This window comes from Pleurodeles waltl, chromosome 1_1, assembly GCF_031143425.1.
Source record: "Pleurodeles waltl isolate 20211129_DDA chromosome 1_1, aPleWal1.hap1.20221129, whole genome shotgun sequence".
Classification (NCBI taxonomy): domain Eukaryota; kingdom Metazoa; phylum Chordata; class Amphibia; order Caudata; family Salamandridae; genus Pleurodeles; species Pleurodeles waltl.
In genome coordinates this window covers 1,004,624,760-1,004,645,732 of record NC_090436.1, presented here as the reverse complement: position 1 = coordinate 1,004,645,732, position 20,973 = coordinate 1,004,624,760, and the positions used below count along the sequence as shown (strand labels likewise).

General features: G+C 49.5%; 1 protein-coding gene across 6 annotated transcripts in view; it reads right to left on the bottom strand.

The window, feature by feature from the left end:
* LOC138291300 (ankyrin repeat domain-containing protein 17-like) overlaps window positions 1–20,973 on the bottom strand; it is a 1,121,799-nt gene that overhangs the window by 949,158 nt on the left and 151,668 nt on the right. The gene's annotated exons all lie outside the window — the stretch shown is intronic.

Sequence of the window (20,973 nt, the reverse complement as noted above, 5' to 3'; positions counted from 1 at the left end):
CCGCGCCGCTGAGGGTGAAATTTCTGTGTGGGCTTGTGTCCCCCCCGGTGCCCTACAAAACCCCCCTGGTCTGCCCTCCGAAGACGCGGGTACTTACCTGCAAGCAGACCGGAACCGGGGCACCCCCTTCTCTCCATTGAAGCCTATGCGTTTTGGGCACCACTTTGAACTCTGCACCTGACCGGCCCTGAGCTGCTGGTGTGGTGACTTTGGGGTTGCTCTGAACCCCCAACGGTGGGCTACCTTGGACCAAGAACTGAACCCTGTAAGTGTCTTACTTACCAGGTAAAACTAACAAAAACTTACCTCCCCCAGGAACTGTGAAAATTGCACTGTGTCCACTTTTTAAATAGCTATTTGTGAATAACTTGAAAAGTATACATGCAATTGAAATGATTCAAAGTTCCTAGAGTACTTACCTGCAATACCTTTCAAACAAGATATTACATGTTAAATTTGAACCTGTGGTTCTTAAAATAAACTAAGAAAAGATATTTTTCTATAACAAAACCTATTGGCTGGATTTGTCTCTGAGTGTGTGTACCTCATTTATTGTCTATGTGTATGTACAACAAATGCTTAACACTACTCCTTGGATAAGCCTACTGCTCGACCACACTACCACAAAATAGAGCATTAGTATTATCTATTTTTACCACTATTTTACCTCTAAGGGGAACCCTTGGACTCTGTGCATGCTATTCCTTACTTTGAAATAGCACATACAGAGCCAACTTCCTACAGGATGTGACCTCCTCCCCTTGGGAGGAGGCACAAAGAGGGTGTACTCACCCTCAGGGCTAGTAGCCATTGGCTACTAACCCCCCAGACCTAAACACGCCCTTAAATTTAGTATTTAAGGGCTTCCCTGAACCTAAAACTTGAGATTCCTGAAACTACAAGAAGAAGAGGACTGCTGAGCTGAAAAACCCCTGCAGAGGAAGAACAGAAGACACCAACTGCTTTGGCCCCAGACTTACCGGCCTGTCTCCTGCCTTCCAAAGAAACCTGCTCCAGCAACGCTTTCCAAGGGACCAGCGATCTCTGAATCCTCTGAGGACTGCTCTGCTTCAAGAAAGACAAGAAACTCCTGAGGACAGCGGCACTGCTCCAAAAGAACTGCAACTTTGTTTCAAGGAGCAGATTTAAAGACCCCTGCAACTCCCCGCAAGAAGCATGAGACTTGCAACACTGCACCCGGCGACCCCGACTCGACTGGTGGAGAACCAACACCTCAGGGAGGACCCTCCGGCGACTCCAAGACTGTGAGTAACCAAAGTTGTCCCCCCTGATCCCCCACAGCGACGCCTGCAGGGGGAATCCCGAGGCTCCCCCTGACCGCGACTGCCTGAACTCCATTTCCCGACGGCTGGAAAAGACCCTGCACCCACAGCCCCCAGCACCTGAAGGAACGGAACTCCTGTGCAGGAGTGACTCCCAGGAGGCCCTCTCCCTTGCCCAGGTGGTGGCTACCCCGAGGAGCCCCCCCCTTGCCTGCATCGCTGAAGAGACCCCTTGGTCTCCCATAGGAAACTATTGGAAACCCGACGCGTGTTCCCACACTGCACCCGGCCGCCCCCGCGCTGCTGAAGGTGTACTTTTTGTGTGGACTTGTGTCCCCCCCCCCCCTTGGTGCCCTACAAAACCCCCCTGGTCTGCCCTCCGAAGACGCGGGTACTTACCTGCTGGCAGACTGGAACCGGGGCACCCCCTTCTCTCCATTATAGCCTATGTGTTTTGGGCACTTCTTTGACCGCTGCACCTGACTGGCCCTGAGCTGCTGGTGTGGTGACTTTGGGGTTGCTCTGAACCCCCAACGGTGGGCTACCTTGGACCAAGAACTGAAACCTGTAAGTGACTTACTTACCTGTGAAACCTAACAATACTTTACCTCCCCTAGGAACTGTGAAAATTGCACTGTGTCCACTTTTAAAACAGCTTATTGTGTTTTATGTAAAAAGTATACATGCTAATGTAATGATTCAAAGTTCCTAAAGTACTTACCTGCAATACCTTTCAAATGAGATATTACATGTAGAATTTGAACCTGTGGTTCTTAAAATAAACTAAGAAAATATATTTTTCTATAACAAAACCTATTGGCTGGATTTGTCTCTGAGTGTGTGTTCCTCATTTATTGCCTGTGTGTATGTACAACAAATGCTTAACACTACTCCTTTGATAAGCCTACTGCTCGACCACATTACCACAAAATAGAGCATTAGTATTATCTCTTTTTGCCACTATCTTACCTCTAAGGGGAACCTGTACTTTTGATTCCACAATTGGCAGAACCCTGGCACCTAGGTAAGTCCCTTGTAACTGGTACCTCTGGTACCAAGGGCCCTGATGCCAGGGAAGGTCTCTAAGGGCTGCAGCATATCTTATGCCACCCTAGGGACCCCTCACTCAGCACAGACACACTGCTTGCCAGCTTGTGTGTGCTGATGGGAGAAAATGACTAAGTCGACATGGCACTCCCCTCAGGGTGCCATGCCAACCTCCCACTGCCTGTGGCATAGGTAAGTCACCCCTCTAGTAGGCCTTACAGCCCTAAGGCAGGGTGCACTATACCACAGGTGAGGGCATATGTGCATGAGCACTATGCCCCTACAGTGTCTAACCAAAACGTTAGACATTGTAAGTACAGGGTAGCCATAAGAGTATATGGGCTGGGAGTCTGTCAAAAACGAACTCCACAGCTCCATAATGGCTACACTGAATACTGGGAAGTTTAGTATCAAACTTCTCAGAATAATAAACCCACACTGATGCCAGTGTTGGATTTATTAAAAAATGCACACAGAGGGCATCTTAGAGATACCCCCTGTATTTTACCCAATTGTTCAGTGCAGGACTGACTGGTCTGTGCCAGCCTGCTGCTGAGAGACGAGTGTCTGACCTCATGCGGTGAGAGCCTTTGTGCTCTCTGAGGACAGAAACAAAGCCTGCTCTGGGTGGAGGTGCTTCACACCTCCCCCCTGCAGGAACTGTAACACCTAGCAGTGAGCTTCAAAGGCTCAAGCTTCGTGTTACAATGCCCCAGGGCACTCCAGCTAGTGGAGATGCCCGCCTCCTGGACCCAGCCCCCACTTTTGGCGGCAAGTCCAGGAGAGATAATGAGAAAAACAAGGAGGAGTCACTGGCCAGTCAGGACAGCCCCTAAGGTGTCCTGAGCTGAGGTGACTCTGACTTTTAGAAATCCTCCATCTTGTAGAAGGAGGATTCCCCCAATAGGGATAGGAATGTGACCCCCTCCCCTTGGGAGGAGGCACAAAGAGGGTGTACCCACCCTCAGGGCTAGTAGCCATTGGCTACTAACCCCCCAGACCTAAACACACCCTTAAATTTAGTATTTAAGGGCTCTCCCTGAACCTAGAAATTAGATTCCTGCAACAACAAGAAGGACAGCCTAGCTGAAAACCCCTGCAGAGGAAGACCAGAAGACAACAACTGCCTTGGCTCCAGAAACTCACCGGCCTGTCTCCTGCCTTCCAAAGAACTCTGCTCCAGCGACACCTTCCAAAGGGACCAGCGACCTCTGAATCCTCTGAGGACTGCCCTGCTTCGACGACGACAAGAAACTCCCGAGGACAGCGGACCTGCTCCAAAAAGACTGCAACTTTATCCAAAGGAGCAGCTTTAAAGAACCCTGCAATCTCCCCGCAAGAAGCGTGAGACTTGCAACACTGCACCCGGCGACCCCGACTCGGCTGGTGGAGAACCAACACCTCAGGGAGGACCCCCGGACTACTCTACGACTGTGAGTACCAAAACCTGTCCCCCTGAGCCCCCACAGCGCCGCCTGCAGAGGGAATCCCGAGGCTTCCCCTGACTGCGACTCTCTGAAACCTAAGTCCCGACGCCTGGAAAAGACCCTGCACCCGCAGCCCCCAGGACCTGAAGGACCGGACTTTCACTGCAGAAGTGACCCCCAGGAGTCCCTCTCCCTTGCCCAAGTGGAGGTTTCCCCGAGGAAGCCCCCCCTTGCCTGCCTGCAGCGCTGAAGAGATCCCTTGATCTCTCATTGACTTCCATTGCGAACCCGACGCTTGTTCTAACACTGCACCCGGCCGCCCCCGCGCCGCTGAGGGTGAAATTTCTGTGTGGGCTTGTGTCCCCCCCCGGTGCCCTACAAAACCCCCCTGGTCTGCCCTCCGAAGACGCGGGTACTTACCTGCTGGCAGACTGGAACCGGGGCACCCCCTTCTCTCCATTGAAGCCTATGCGTTTTGGGCACCACTTTGAACTCTGCACCTGACCGGCCCCGAGCTGCTGGTGTGGTAACTTTGGGGTTGCTCTGAACCCCCAACGGTGGGCTACCTTGGACCAAGAACTGAACCCTGTAAGTGTCGTACTTACCTGGTAAAACTAACAAAAACTTACCTCCCCCAGGAACTGTGAAAATTGCACTGTGTCCACTTTTAAAATAGCTATTTGTGAATAACTTGAAAAGTATACATGCAATTGAAATGATTCAAAGTTCCTAATGTACTTACCTGCAATACCTTTCATACAAGATATTACATGTTAAATTTGAACCTGTGGTTCTTAAAATAAACTAAGAAAATATATTTTTCTATACAAAACCTATTGGCTGGATTTGTCTCAGTGTGTGTACCTCATTTATTGTCTATGTGTATGTACAACAAATGCTTAACACTACTCCTTGGATAAGCCTACTGCTCGACCACACTACCACAAAATAGAGCATTAGTATTATCTATTTTTACCACTATTTTACCTCTAAGGGGAACCCTTGGACTCTGTGCATGCTATTCCTTACTTTGAAATAGCACATACAGAGCCAACTTCCTACACCTGGGTTGCAGCCAGAAAATGCATGTAAGGAAATGCCTCCTTGGCATGGTTGCCCCCTGACTTTTTGCCTTTGCTGATGCTATGTTTACAATTGAAAGTGTGCTGAGGCCTGCTAACCAGGCCCCAGCACCAGTGTTCTTTCCCTAACCTGTACTTTTGTGTCCACAATTGGCAGACCCTGGCATCCAGATAAATCCCTTGTAACTGGTACTTCTAGTACCAAGGGCCCTGATGCCAAGGAAGGTCTCTAAGGGATGCAGCATGTCTTATGCCACCCTGGAGACCTCTCACTCAGCACAGACACACCGCTTGCCAGCTTGTGTGTGCTAGTGAGGACAAAACGAGTAAGTCGACATGGCACTCCCCTCAGGGTGCCATGCCAGCCTCTCACTGCCTATGCAGTATAGGTAAGACACCCCTCTAGCAGGCCTTACAGCCCTAAGGCAGGGTGCACTATACCATAGGTGAGGGTACCAGTGCATGAGCATGGTACCCCTACAGTGTCTAAACAAAACCTTAGATATTGTAAGTGCAGGGTAGCCATAAGAGTATATGGTCTGGGAGTCTGTCAAACACGAACTCCACAGCACCATAATGGCTACACTGAAAACTGGGAAGTTTGGTATCAAACTTCTCAGCACAATAAATGCACACTGATGCCAGTGTACATTTTATTGTAAAATACACCACAGAGGGCACCTTAGAGGTGCCCCCTGAAACTTAACCGACTATCTGTGTAGGCTGACTAGTTCTAGCAGCCTGCCACAAACCGAGACATGTTGCTGGCCCCATGGGGAGAGTGCCTTTGTCACTCTGAGGCCAGTAACAAAGCCTGCACTGGGTGGAGATGCTAACACCTCTCCCAGGCAGGAATTGTCACACCTGGCGGTGAGCCTCAAAGGCTCACCTCCTTTGTGCCAACCCAGCAGGACACTCCAGCTAGTGGAGTTGCCCGCCCCCTCCGGCCAGGCCCCACTTTTTGGCGGCAAGGCCGGAGAAAATAATGAGAATAACAAGGAGGAGTCACTGGCCAGTCAGGACAGCCCCTAAGGTGTCCTGAGCTGAGGTGACTCTAACTTTTAGAAATCCTCCATCTTGCAGATGGAGGATTCCCCCAATAGGGTTAGGATTGTGACCCCCTCCCCTTGGGAGGAGGCACAAGGAGGGTGTACCCACCCTCAGGGCTAGTAGCCATTGGCTACTAACCCCCCAGACCTAAACACGCCCTTAAATTTAGTATTTAAGGGCTACCCTGAACCCTAGAAAATTAGATTCCTGCAACTACAAGAAGAAGGACTGCCTAGCTGAAAACCCCTGCAGAGGAAGACCAGAAGACGACTACTGCCTTGGCTCCAGAAACTCACCGGCCTGTCTCCTGCCTTCCAAAGATCCTGCTCCAGCGACGCCTTCCAAAGGGACCAGCGACCTCGACATCCTCTGAGGACTGCCCCTGCTTCGAAAAGACAAGAAACTCCCGAGGACAGCGGACCTGCTCCAAGAAAGGCTGCAACTTTGTTTCCAGCAGCTTTAAAGAACCCTGCAAGCTCCCCGCAAAAGGCGTGAGACTCGCAACACTGCACCCGGCGACCCCGACTCGGCTGGTGGCGATCCAACACCTCAGGAGGGACCCCAGGACTACTCTAAGACTGTGAGTACAAAAACCTGTCCCCCCTGAGCCCCCACAGCGCCGCCTGCAGAGGGAATCCCGAGGCTTCCCCTGACCGCGACTCTTTTGAATCCAAAGTCCCGACACCTGGGAGAGACCCTGCACCCGCAGCCCCCAGGACCTGAAGGACCGGACTTTCACTGGAGGAGTGACCCCCAGGAGTCCCTCTCCCTTGCCCAAGTGGAGGTTTCCCCGAGGAACCCCCCCCTTGCCTGCCTGCAGCGCTGAAGAGATCCCTAGATCTCCCATTGACTTCCATTACAAACCCGACGCTTGTTTCTACACTGCACCCGGCCGCCCCCGCGCTGCTGAGGGTGAAATTTCTGTGTGGGCTTGTGTCCCCCCCGGTGCCCTACAAAACCCCCCTGGTCTGCCCTCCGAAGACGCGGGTACTTACCTGCAAGCAGACCGGAACCGGGGCACCCCCTTCTCTCCATTCTAGCCTATGTGTTTTGGGCACCACTTTGAACTCTGCACCTGACCGGCCCTGAGCTGCTGGTGTGGTGACTTTGGGGTTGCTCTGAACCCCCAACGGTGGGCTACCTTGGACCAAGAACTGAACCCTGTAAGTGTCTTACTTACCTGGTAAAACTAACAAATACTTACCTCCCCTAGGAACTGTGAAAATTGCACTAAGTGTCCACTTTTAAAACAGCTATTTGTGAATAACTTGAAAAGTATACATGCAATTTTGATGATTTGAAGTTCCTAAAGTACTTACCTGCAATACCTTTCGAAGGAGATATTACATGTAGAATTTGAACCTGTGGTTCTTAAAATAAACTAAGAAAAGATATTTTTCTATATAAAAACCTATTGGCTGGATTTGTCTCTGAGTGTGTGTACCTCATTTATTGTCTATGTGTATGTACAACAAATGCTTAACACTACTCCTTGGATAAGCCTACTGCTCGACCACACTACCACAAAATAGAGCATTAGTATTATCTATTTTTACCACTATTTTACCTCTAAGGGGAACCCTTGGACTCTGTGCATGCTATTCCTTACTTTGAAATAGCACATACAGAGCCAACTTCCTACATTGGTGGATCAGCGGTGGGGTACAAGACTTTGCATTTGCTGGACTACTCAGCCAATACCTGATCACACGACAAATTCCAAAATTGTCATTAGAAATTGATTTTTGCAATTTGAAAAGTTTTCTAAATTCTTAAAAGACCTGCTAGGGCCTTGTGTTAGATCCTGTTTAGCATTTCTTTTAGAGTTTAAAAGTTTGTTAAAAGTTTGAATTAGATTCTAGAATCAGTTTTAGTCTCTTAAAAAGTATTCCAACTTTTAGAAGCATAATGTCTAGCACAGATGTGAATGTGGTGGAACTCGACACCACACCTTACCTCCATCTACAGATGAGAGAGCTAAGGTCACTCTGTAAACTAAAGAAAATAACAATGGGCCCCAAACCTACCAAAATACAGCTCCAGGAGCTTTTGGCAGAGTTTGAAAAGGCCAACCCCTCTGAGGGTGGCAACTCAGAGGAAGAGGATAGTGACTTGGAGGACAATTCCCCCCTACCAGTCCTATCTAGGGAGAACAGGGTCCCTCAAACCCTGACTCCTAAAATAATAGTCAGAGATGCTGGTTCCCTCACAGGAGAGACCAACACCTCTGAAATCACTGAGGATAGCCCCAGTGAAGAGGACATCCAGTTAGCCAGGATGGCCAAAAGATTGGCTTTGGAAAGACAGATCCTAGCCATAGAGAGGGAAAGACAAGAGATGGGCCTAGGACCCATCAATGGTGGCAGCAACATAAATAGGGTCAGAGATTCTCCTGACATGTTGAAAATCCCTAAAGGGATTGTAACTAAATATGAAGATGGTGATGACATCACCAAATGGTTCACAGCTTTTGAGAGGGCTTGTGTAACCAGAAAAGTGAACAGATCTCACTGGGGTGCTCTCCTTTGGGAAATGTTCACAGGAAAGTGTAGGGATAGACTCCTCACACTCTCTGGACAAGATGCAGAATCTTATGACCTCATGAAGGGTACCCTGATTGAGGGCTTTGGATTCTCCACTGAGGAGTACAGGATTAGGTTCAGGGGGGCTCAAAAATCCTCGAGCCAGACCTGGGTTGACTTTGTTGACTACTCAGTGAAAACACTAGATGGTTGGATTCAAGGCAGTGGTGTAAGTAATTATGATGGGCTGTACAATTTATTTGTGAAAGAACACCTGTTAAGTAATTGTTTCAATGATAAACTGCATCAGCATCTGGTAGACCTAGGACCAATTTCTCCCCAAGAATTGGGAAAGAAGGCGGACCATTGGGTCAAGACAAGGGTGTCCAAGACTTCAACAGGGGGTGACCAAAAGAAAGGGGTCACAAAGACTCCCCAGGGGAAGGGTGATGAGACAACCAAAACTAAAAATAGTAAAGAGTCTTCTACAGGCCCCCAAAGACCTGCACAGGAGGGTGGGCCCAGAGCCTCTTCACAAAACAATGGGTACAAGGGTAAAAACTTTGATCCCAAAAAGGCCTGGTGTCATAGCTGTAAACAGCATGGACACCAAACTGGAGACAAGGCCTGTCCCAAGAAAGGTTCCACTCCAAACTCCCATCCAGGTAACACTGGTATGGCTAGTCTCCAAGTGGGATCAACAGTGTGCCCAGAGCAAATCAGGGTCCACACTGAAGCTACTCTAGTTTCTGAGGGTGGGGTGGATTTAGCCACACTAGCTGTCTGGCCGCCTAACATGCAAAAATACAGACAGCAACTCTTAATTAATGGGACTAGAATAGAGGGCCTGAGGGATACAGGTGCCAGTGTCACCATGGTGACAGAGAAACTGGTTTCCCCTGGCCAATACCTGACTGGAAAAACTTACACAGTCACCAACGCTGACAATCAGAGAAAAGTACATCCCATGGCAATGGTTACTTTAGAATGGGGAGGGGTCAATGGCCTGAAACAGGTGGTGGTCTCCTCAAATATCCCAGTGGACTGTCTGCTTGGAAATGACCTGGAGTCCTCAGCATGGGCTGAGGTAGAACTAAAAACCCATGCAGCAATGCTGGGTATCCCTGAACTGGTGTGTGTGAAAACAAGAGCACAATGCAAGGCACAGGGTGAAAAAGTAGAGCTGGAGTCTGGAAAAATGGCCCAGCCTACCAAGAGAACCGGAAAGTCAGTTGGGAAACCAACTGCAACACAGCAAAAGAAAGGGAACCTCTCTTCTCAGGAAGAAGTTCTGCCCTCTGAGGGAACTGAGCCTTTGGAGCTTGAACCTTACCAGGTTGAGCTCTTAGGCCCAGGGGGACCCTCCAGGGAGGAGCTGTGTAAGGGACAAGAAACCTGTCCCTCTCTTGAAGGCCTTAGGCAGCAAGCTGCTGAAGAGTCCAAAGGCAAGAAAAATGGAACGCATAGGGTCTATTGGGAGGATGGACTCCTGTACACTGAGGCCAGAGACCCCAAACCTGGTGCCACTAGGAGAGTGGTAGTGCCTCAGCTGTTCAGAGAGTTCATCCTAACATTGGCCCATGACATTCCCCTTGCTGGACATTTGGGACAAACCAAGACGTGGGAGAGGTTAGTCAACCACTTCTACTGGCCCAATATGTCCAACATGGTTAAGGAGTTTTGCCTCTCCTGCCCCACCTGTCAAGCCAGTGGTAAGACAGGTGGGCATCCAAAGGCCCCCCTCATTCCACTTCCAGTGGTGGGGGTGCCCTTTGAAAGAGTGGGTGTGGACATAGTTGGTCCACTGGAACCTCCCACAGCCTCAGGAAATATGTATATCCTGGTAGTAGTGGATCATGCTACCAGGTATCCTGAAGCTATTCCCCTTAGGTCGACTACTGCCCCGGCAGTAGCCAAGGCCCTCATTGGTATCTTTACCAGAGTGGGTTTCCCTAAGGAGGTGGTATCTGACAGAGGTACCAACTTCATGTCAGCATACCTAAAGCACATGTGGAATGAGTGTGGAGTGACTTATAAATTCACTACACCTTACCATCCACAAACTAATGGCTTAGTTGAGAGATTCAACAAGACATTAAAGGGCATGATCATGGGGCTCCCAGAAAAACTCAAAAGGAGATGGGATGTCCTCCTGCCATGTCTGCTTTTCGCTTACAGGGAGGTACCACAGAAGGGAGTAGGGTTCTCACCCTTTGAACTTCTGTTTGGTCATCCTGTAAGGGGACCACTTGCCCTTGTTAAAGAAGGCTGGGAGAGACCTCTCCATGAGCCTAAACAGGACATAGTGGACTATGTACTTGGCCTTCGCTCTAGAATGGCAGAGTACATGGAAAAGGCAACCAAAAACCTTGAGGCCAGCCAACAGCTCCAGAAGTTTTGGTATGACCAAAAGGCTGCACTGGTTGAGTTCCAACCAGGGCAGAAGGTCTGGGTTCTAGAGCCTGTGGCTCCCAGGGCACTCCAGGACAAATGGAGTGGCCCTTACCCAGTACTAGAGAGGAAGAGTCAGGTCACCTACTTGGTGGACCTGGGCACAAGCAGGAGCCCCAAAAGGGTGATCCATGTAAACCGCCTTAAGCTCTTCCACGACAGGGCTGATGTCAATCTGTTGATGGTAACAGATGAGGATCAGGAGGCAGAGAGTGAACCTCTCCCTGATCTTCTGTCATCAGACCCAAAAGATGGTACAGTAGATGGAGTGATCTACTCAGACACCCTCTCTGGCCAACAGCAAGCTGATTGTAGGAGAGTCCTACAACAGTTTCCTGAACTCTTCTCCTTAACCCCTGGTCAGACACACCTGTGTACCCATGATGTGGACACAGGAGACAGCATGCCTGTCAAGAACAAAATCTTTAGACAATCTGACCATGTTAAAGAAAGCATCAAGGTGGAAGTCCACAAGATGCTGGAATTGGGAGTCATTGAGCGCTCTGACAGCCCCTGGGCTAGCCCAGTGGTCTTAGTCCCCAAACCTCACACCAAAGATGGAAAGAAAGAGATGAGGTTTTGTGTGGACTACAGAGGGCTCAATTCTGTCACCAAGACAGATGCCCATCCAATTCCAAGAGCTGATGAGCTCATTGATAAATTAGGTGCTGCCAAATTTCTAAGTACCTTTGACTTGACAGCAGGGTACTGGCAAATAAAAATGGCACCGGGAGCAAAAGAAAAGACAGCATTCTCCACACCTGATGGGCATTATCAGTTTACTGTTATGCCCTTTGGTTTAAAGAATGCCCCTGCCACCTTCCAAAGGTTGGTGAATCAAGTCCTTGCTGGCTTGGAGTCCTTTAGCACAGCTTATCTTGATGATATTGCTGTCTTTAGCTCCACCTGGCAGGATCACCTGGTCCACCTGAGGAAGGTTTTGAAGGCTCTGCAATCTGCAGGCCTCTCTATCAAGGCATCCAAATGCCAGATAGGGCAGGGAACTGTGGTTTACTTGGGACACCTTGTAGGTGGAGGCCAAGTTCAGCCACTCCAACCCAAGATCCAGACTATTCTGGACTGGGTAGCTCCAAAAACCCAGACTCAAGTCAGGGCATTCCTTGGCTTGACTGGGTATTACAGGAGGTTTGTGAAGGGATATGGATCCATTGTGACAGCCCTCACTGAACTCACCTCCAAGAAAATGCCCAAGAAAGTAAACTGGACTGTGGACTGCCAACAGGCCTTTGACACCCTGAAACAGGCAATGTGCTCAGCACCAGTTCTCAAAGCTCCAGATTATTCTAAGCAGTTCATTGTGCAGACTGATGCCTCTGAACATGGGATAGGGGCAGTTTTGTCCCAAACAAATGATGATGGCCTTGACCAGCCTGTTGCTTTCATTAGCAGGAGGTTACTCCCCAGGGAGCAGCGTTGGAGTGCCATTGAGAGGGAGGCCTTTGCTGTGGTTTGGTCCCTGAAGAAGCTGAGACCATACCTCTTTGGGACTCACTTCCTAGTTCAAACCGACCACAGACCTCTCAAATGGCTGATGCAAATGAAAGGTGAAAATCCTAAACTGTTGAGGTGGTCCATCTCCCTACAGGGAATGGACTTTATAGTGGAACACAGACCTGGGACTGCCCATGCCAATGCAGATGGCCTTTCCAGGTTCTTCCACTTAGAAAATGAAGACTCTCTTGGGAAAGGTTAGTCTCATCCTCTTTCGTTTGGGGGGGGGTTGTGTAAGGAAATGCCTCCTTGGCATGGTTGCCCCCTGACTTTTTGCCTTTGCTGATGCTATGTTTACAATTGAAAGTGTGCTGAGGCCTGCTAACCAGGCCCCAGCACCAGTGTTCTTTCCCTAACCTGTACTTTTGTGTCCACAATTGGCAGACCCTGGCATCCAGATAAATCCCTTGTAACTGGTACTTCTAGTACCAAGGGCCCTGATGCCAAGGAAGGTCTCTAAGGGATGCAGCATGTCTTATGCCACCCTGGAGACCTCTCACTCAGCACAGACACACCGCTTGCCAGCTTGTGTGTGCTAGTGAGGACAAAACGAGTAAGTCGACATGGCACTCCCCTCAGGGTGCCATGCCAGCCTCTCACTGCCTATGCAGTATAGGTAAGACACCCCTCTAGCAGGCCTTACAGCCCTAAGGCAGGGTGCACTATACCATAGGTGAGGGTACCAGTGCATGAGCATGGTACCCCTACAGTGTCTAAACAAAACCTTAGATATTGTAAGTGCAGGGTAGCCATAAGAGTATATGGTCTGGGAGTCTGTCAAACACGAACTCCACAGCACCATAATGGCTACACTGAAAACTGGGAAGTTTGGTATCAAACTTCTCAGCACAATAAATGCACACTGATGCCAGTGTACATTTTATTGTAAAATACACCACAGAGGGCACCTTAGAGGTGCCCCCTGAAACTTAACCGACTATCTGTGTAGGCTGACTAGTTCTAGCAGCCTGCCACAAACCGAGACATGTTGCTGGCCCCATGGGGAGAGTGCCTTTGTCACTCTGAGGCCAGTAACAAAGCCTGCACTGGGTGGAGATGCTAACACCTCTCCCAGGCAGGAATTGTCACACCTGGCGGTGAGCCTCAAAGGCTCACCTCCTTTGTGCCAACCCAGCAGGACACTCCAGCTAGTGGAGTTGCCCGCCCCCTCCGGCCAGGCCCCACTTTTTGGCGGCAAGGCCGGAGAAAATAATGAGAATAACAAGGAGGAGTCACTGGCCAGTCAGGACAGCCCCTAAGGTGTCCTGAGCTGAGGTGACTCTAACTTTTAGAAATCCTCCATCTTGCAGATGGAGGATTCCCCCAATAGGGTTAGGATTGTGACCCCCTCCCCTTGGGAGGAGGCACAAGGAGGGTGTACCCACCCTCAGGGCTAGTAGCCATTGGCTACTAACCCCCCAGACCTAAACACGCCCTTAAATTTAGTATTTAAGGGCTACCCTGAACCCTAGAAAATTAGATTCCTGCAACTACAAGAAGAAGGACTGCCTAGCTGAAAACCCCTGCAGAGGAAGACCAGAAGACGACTACTGCCTTGGCTCCAGAAACTCACCGGCCTGTCTCCTGCCTTCCAAAGATCCTGCTCCAGCGACGCCTTCCAAAGGGACCAGCGACCTCGACATCCTCTGAGGACTGCCCCTGCTTCGAAAAGACAAGAAACTCCCGAGGACAGCGGACCTGCTCCAAGAAAGGCTGCAACTTTGTTTCCAGCAGCTTTAAAGAACCCTGCAAGCTCCCCGCAAAAGGCGTGAGACTCGCAACACTGCACCCGGCGACCCCGACTCGGCTGGTGGCGATCCAACACCTCAGGAGGGACCCCAGGACTACTCTAAGACTGTGAGTACAAAAACCTGTCCCCCCTGAGCCCCCACAGCGCCGCCTGCAGAGGGAATCCCGAGGCTTCCCCTGACCGCGACTCTTTTGAATCCAAAGTCCCGACACCTGGGAGAGACCCTGCACCCGCAGCCCCCAGGACCTGAAGGACCGGACTTTCACTGGAGGAGTGACCCCCAGGAGTCCCTCTCCCTTGCCCAAGTGGAGGTTTCCCCGAGGAACCCCCCCCTTGCCTGCCTGCAGCGCTGAAGAGATCCCTAGATCTCCCATTGACTTCCATTACAAACCCGACGCTTGTTTCTACACTGCACCCGGCCGCCCCCGCGCTGCTGAGGGTGAAATTTCTGTGTGGGCTTGTGTCCCCCCCGGTGCCCTACAAAACCCCCCTGGTCTGCCCTCCGAAGACGCGGGTACTTACCTGCAAGCAGACCGGAACCGGGGCACCCCCTTCTCTCCATTCTAGCCTATGTGTTTTGGGCACCACTTTGAACTCTGCACCTGACCGGCCCTGAGCTGCTGGTGTGGTGACTTTGGGGTTGCTCTGAACCCCCAACGGTGGGCTACCTTGGACCAAGAACTGAACCCTGTAAGTGTCTTACTTACCTGGTAAAACTAACAAATACTTACCTCCCCTAGGAACTGTGAAAATTGCACTAAGTGTCCACTTTTAAAACAGCTATTTGTGAATAACTTGAAAAGTATACATGCAATTTTGATGATTTGAAGTTCCTAAAGTACTTACCTGCAATACCTTTCGAAGGAGATATTACATGTAGAATTTGAACCTGTGGTTCTTAAAATAAACTAAGAAAAGATATTTTTCTATATAAAAACCTATTGGCTGGATTTGTCTCTGAGTGTGTGTACCTCATTTATTGTCTATGTGTATGTACAACAAATGCTTAACACTACTCCTTGGATAAGCCTACTGCTCGACCACACTACCACAAAATAGAGCATTAGTATTATCTATTTTTACCACTATTTTACCTCTAAGGGGAACCCTTGGACTCTGTGCATGCTATTCCTTACTTTGAAATAGCACATACAGAGCCAACTTCCTACAATGCACCACATTTTTTAGCTTCATCTTTGATGCAATCTAGGGCTGTTACAGGATTTGAGGAGTAAATAGCAACATTGTCGGCTTTGATCTTTAGTTCACATCCCTGAGCGATGGCAGGCTGGATGTGGTTATTATGATATACAGAACGCAAATATGGTTCCAAGTACACCGCAAATATGTTTTATAATGCTAAGCACTCAGGAGCACATAAATTATAGTTGCAACTCTCCTTAAATCAATCCAAAGCCATTGAATACAGACAAATTGATGGTACGTAGATCAAATGAGATGGTAGTGCAATCCAAGTCTCTTTATTGCAAATGAAGTATAGGCAGCCAATACCGTTTGATCATTTGATAATTTTTCTCCCCCGAGAGACCCCAACCCACACCCCACCATCCTCCAGTAGCTAACCAACCCCCTGACATTGGCTAAGAGAATCAGCTCAGAAAATATTGGATAACTGGCTCTTAGACCGGAGAAGATCAGAATATCCCTAATCCCCATTAGAGAAGGGGAGCTATCAGTTTAGTGAGAAATTCAACCCTTCATGATAGACCGCGTCTGTGCAGCGTCTTGCTCTGCATGACAGAATCGCCTTTGCCCATTCTTGATGACTTTAGGCCTTGCCTGTTCTTGGAGAAAGACCTGCGCACCCACATCTTTTAGTGGATCTATGAATTGGCACAATTTCCAGCGCCTATCCATTGTAGATTTACAAAGATCCGAGAAAACTGAAATGGACAGTCAACTATCACGGATGCTGCAGGGCGAGTTTTAATGTAGATGGCTTGTCTCAGCAGGAAGTTTCTGATAAATCTGAATGGAGTGAGAATGTCCAGAATTATTACTGGTGCTCAGAGAGTCTGATTTATTTGGACGACTGAGGAGGAGCTAATGCACCCTCTGGATTTGTTAGTCCAAGTCCCAATCAGACAGCTCTGGGAAAGCTTTGCCGAACAGCTGCACAATAAACTAATGGGGATCATCCCCCTCTCCCTTCCAGTATGCCAAATATGCAAAGATTGTTCCATCTTAGCCAATTTTCCAAGTCCTCAAGCTTAAATTGCAAAGAGTCCAGATGGCGTCTGTAGGAAGTTGGCTCTGTATGTGCTATTTCAAAGTAAGGAATAGCATGCACAGAGTCCAAGGGTTCCCCTTAGAGGTAAAATAGTGGTAAAAAGAGATAATACTAATGCTCTATTTTGTGGTAGTGTGGTCGAGCAGTAGGCTTATCCAAGGAGTAGTGTTAAGCATTTGTTGTACATACACATAGACAATAAATGAGGTACACACACTCAGAGACAAATCCAGCCAATAGGTTTTGTTATAGAAAAATATCTTTTCTTAGTTTATTTTAAGAACCACAGGTTCAAATTTAATATGTAATATCTTGTTTGAAAGGTATTGCAGGTAAGTACATTAGGAACTTTGAATCATTTCAATTGCATGTATACTTTTAAAGTTATTCACAAATAGCTATTTTAAAAGTGGACAGTGCAATTTTCACAGTTCCTGGGGGAGGTAAGTTTTTGTTAGTTTTACCAGGTAAGTAAGACACTTACAGGGTTCAGTTCTTGGTCCAAGGTAGCCCACCGTTGGGGGTTCAGAGCAACCCCAAAGTTACCACACCAGCAGCTCAGGGCCGGTCAGGTGCAGAGTTCAAAGTGGTGCCCAAAACGCATAGGCTTCAATGGAGAGAAGGGGGTGCCCCGGTTCCGGTCTGCTTGCAGGTAAGTACCCGTGTCTTCGGAGGGCAGACCAGGGGGGTTTTGTAGGGCACCGGGGGGGACACAAGCCCACACAGAAATTTCACCCTCAGCGGCGCGGGGGCGGCCGGGTGCAGTGTTAGAACAAGCGTCGGGTTCGCAATGTAAGTCAATGAGAGATCAAGGGATCTCTTTAGCGCTGCAGGCAGGCAAGGGGGGGGCTTCCTCGGGGAAACCTCCACTTGGGCAAGGGAGAGGGACTCCTGGGGGTCACTTCTGCAGTGAAAGTCCGGTCCTTCAGGTCCTGGGGGCTGCGGGTGCAGGGTCTTTTCCAGGCGTCGGGACTTAGGTTTCAGAGAGTCGCGGTCAGGGGAAGCCTCGGGATTCCCTCTGCAGGCGGCGCTGTGGGGGCTCAGGGGGGACAGGTTTTGGTACTCACAGTCGTAGAGTAGTCCGGGTGTCCTCCCTGAGGTGTTGGTTCTCCACCAGCCGAGTCGGGGTCGCCGGGTGCAGTGTTGCAAGTCTCACGCTTCTTGCGGGGAGTTGCAGGGTTCTTTAAAGCTGCTTCTTGAAACAAAGTTGCAGTCTTTTTGGAGCAGGTCCGCTGTCCTCGGGAGTTTGTCGTCGTCGAAGCAGGGCAGTCCTCCGAGGATGCAGAGGTCGCTGGTCCCTTTGGAAGGCGTCGCTGGAGCAGAGTTCTTTGGAAGGCAGGAGACAGGCCGGTGAGTTTCTGGAGCCAAGGCAGTTGTTGTCTTCTGGTCTTCCTCTGCAGGGGTTTTCAGCTAGGCAGTCCTCCTTCTTGTAGTTGCAGGAATCTAATTTTCTAGGGTTCAGGGTAGCCCTTAAATACTAAATTTAAGGGCGTGTTTAGGTCTGGGGGGTTAGTAGCCAATGGCTACTAGCCCTGAGGGTGGGTACACCCTCTTTGTGCCTCCTCCCAAGGGGAGGGGGTCACAATCCTAACCCTATTGGGGGAATCCTCCATCTGCAAGATGGAGGATTTCTAAAAGTTAGAGTCACCTCAGCTCAGGACACCTTAGGGGCTGTCCTGACTGGCCAGTGACTCCTCCTTGTTGCTTTCTTTGTTCCCTCCAGCCTTGCCGCCAAAAGTGGGGGCCGTGGCCGGAGGGGGCGGGCAACTCCACTAAGCTGGAGTGCCCTGCTGGGCTGTGACAAAGGGGTGAGCCTTTGAGGCTCACCGCCAGGTGTTACAGCTCCTGCCTGGGGGAGGTGTTAGCATCTCCACCCAGTGCAGGCTTTGTTACTGGCCTCAGAGTGACAAAGGCACTCTCCCCATGGGGCCAGCAACATGTCTCTAGTGTGGCAGGCTGCTGGAACTAGTCAGCCCACACAGATGGTCGGTTAAGTTTCAGGGGGCACCTCTAAGGTGCCCTCTGGGGTGTATTTTGCAATAAAATGTACACTGGCATCAGTGTGCATTTATTGTGCTGAGAAGTTTGATACCAAACTTCCCAGTTTTCAGTGTAGCCATTATGGTGCTGTGGAGTTCGTGTAAAACCGACTCCCAGACCATATACTCTTATGGCTACCCTGCACTTACAATGTCTAAGGTTTTGCTTAGACACTGTAGGGGTACAGTGCTCATGCACTGGTACCCTCACCTATGGTATAGTGCACCCTGCCTTAGGGCTGTAAGGCCTGCTAGAGGGGTGTCTTACCTATACTGCATAGGCAGTGAGAGGCTGGCATGGCACCCTGTGGGGAGTGCCATGTCGACTTACTCGTTTTGTCCTCACTAGCACACACAAGCTGGCAAGCAGTGTGTCTGTGCTGAGTGAGAGGTCTTCAGGGTGGCATAAGACATGCTGCAGCCCTTAGAGACCTTCCTTGGCATCAGAGCCCTTGGTACTAGAAGTACCAGTTACAAGGGACTTATCTGGATGCCAGGGTCTGCCAATTGTGGATACTAAAGTACAGGTTAGGGAAAGAACACTGGTGCTGGGGCCTGGTTAGCAGGCCTCAGCACACTTTCAATTGTAAACATAGCATCAGCAAAGGCAAAAAGTCAGGGGGCAACCATGCCAAGGAGGCATTTCCTTACAGCGTCCATGACCCTCTATGGACTTCCCAGCTCCCATTCCTTTGTTTTCGATATTTGAAACACACTGCTGGAGTTCAACCATATCAGCAGAACAGGATGCCACCTTACTGGTTACTTCAGCCAAACAGCGCTGAATAGTTGCAGTGCTAGCTCTAGCTTGAGCATAGTATTGACGTACCTCTTCCTGCTGAACCTGCAATGTCTGCAAAATAGTAAGAAGTGATGGTTCCTGCTCTGTGGCTACCGGAGATGAATCAGATACGGAAGCTGAGGAAGAGTTGCCAAGGAAAGCGTCATCAGGAAAATCTGCACTAGACTCAGATGGATCAGAGTTCTTGGGACTATTGAGGTAGAGGAGTGTAACCTCCCAAGCCGTTGCTTGCCTGTTTTGATAGGGTCCTAAGAGACTGAAGGGGCAGCAGATAGGCGTGAGATTGAAGCTTTCACATCTCCCTTAGCCATCACCCAATTACGTAGTGGACTGCCTGTCGACAAGTTACTCACTTTCCAGCTCCTCAGCCATGAAGGAGTCCATTCTACACCTTGCCCGCTCCTGGACACTTCTTGAGGCTTTCTCATGCAGCCTCAGCCAACTTTAAGTAACCGTTTCAATTGTCTGGTAGGAATAGCGGCACCCGATTTAGAATCCATTACAAACTCATTTGCTACAGTCAATGTTGGACTCCCCTTACTACTTGCTACAGAGGTGTTAGCAGGATATAAAGCAAGTGACAGATCAAGAACAGTGTCTGCGGCTGCTACAGATACACAGTTAGAGAGCTGAGTAGGCTGAGTGCCTTCTCCTGTGCATCGCTGCTTCTTTGCTCTTCAGAGATCACGCCTTTTTTATTGCTGTCTCCTCCAGCTACTACTTCTGTTGCACAATTAAATTAGCCCCTCCAGTACTTATGATATACAGGGTCTCAGAGGCGTGGTGGGAGCAGTAACTACGTATGGGCGATGCATTTAGCTCAAGAGCTGTGTTATCCCTTACAGAAGTTCTTACGAGATCGGTGTTGCCAGATGGAGCCATGGCCATCAGCATGTAAGCAAGCAGGAGTTCACAACGGTCAGATGTATCCGCTGCATGTGTCTGCAGAATGGAAGAGACCGAGCTTGACAGAAGTATGAGGATCTGGTGCCCAACTAAAGATTCTTCCACAACAACCGACTGGCAATACTCCTTCGGCACCTTAAGAGCATTCCTTTCTCACTTCAGCCCCGGCTTTTGTCAGATTATGAGCCCCCCGGCTGCCACAGTGAACATTTGTCATGGGCAGTGCCATTCCACAGCGGTTCAACAGCCAGCAGCTGCTTGTGCCGTTGCTGTGTCTCCTAGATCTGCTGAGAAACACGGTTACTGGCAAGACCACAAAACACTTGCTTCCCTGGAAAGGTTCCTGAGACAGCTGCAGCCAAACGTAGAAGAGTCAGTATTGCTGATAGCGAACAGGTTCAGGCAGGCCGCAGCGCTCAGCAGTGCGGCCGACATCAGACACAACAGCAGCAGTGGGAGGAGAGCTCAGAGGCGAGATCAACCAGACATCTTCCTTAGCTGCCAACCAAATCACTCATTGGTACAAGATGTAATAGAAAAATTGGGAGCGAGAATGAGCCTTGGTGGGCCAGTGGGAAATGGGTGGAGTTAAGGGAAAAATTAAGAATGGTTTTAGAGAGGGGAATGCTAATAAACAACACACACCAGATAAAAGACAACTGCAATCCACAAAATACACTTGCTCTACCAATAGTGGCAAAACAAAACATGTAAGAATGTAGTCCAGCCCACGTTTGGATTAAGTCAAGCTCCACACACAGCACATTGTTTTTTCTGTGAATATTAAAGTATCAGCAATGTGGGTAGGCCAATACAACATAGTAAACAATATAAAGTGTATTAAATCAGTT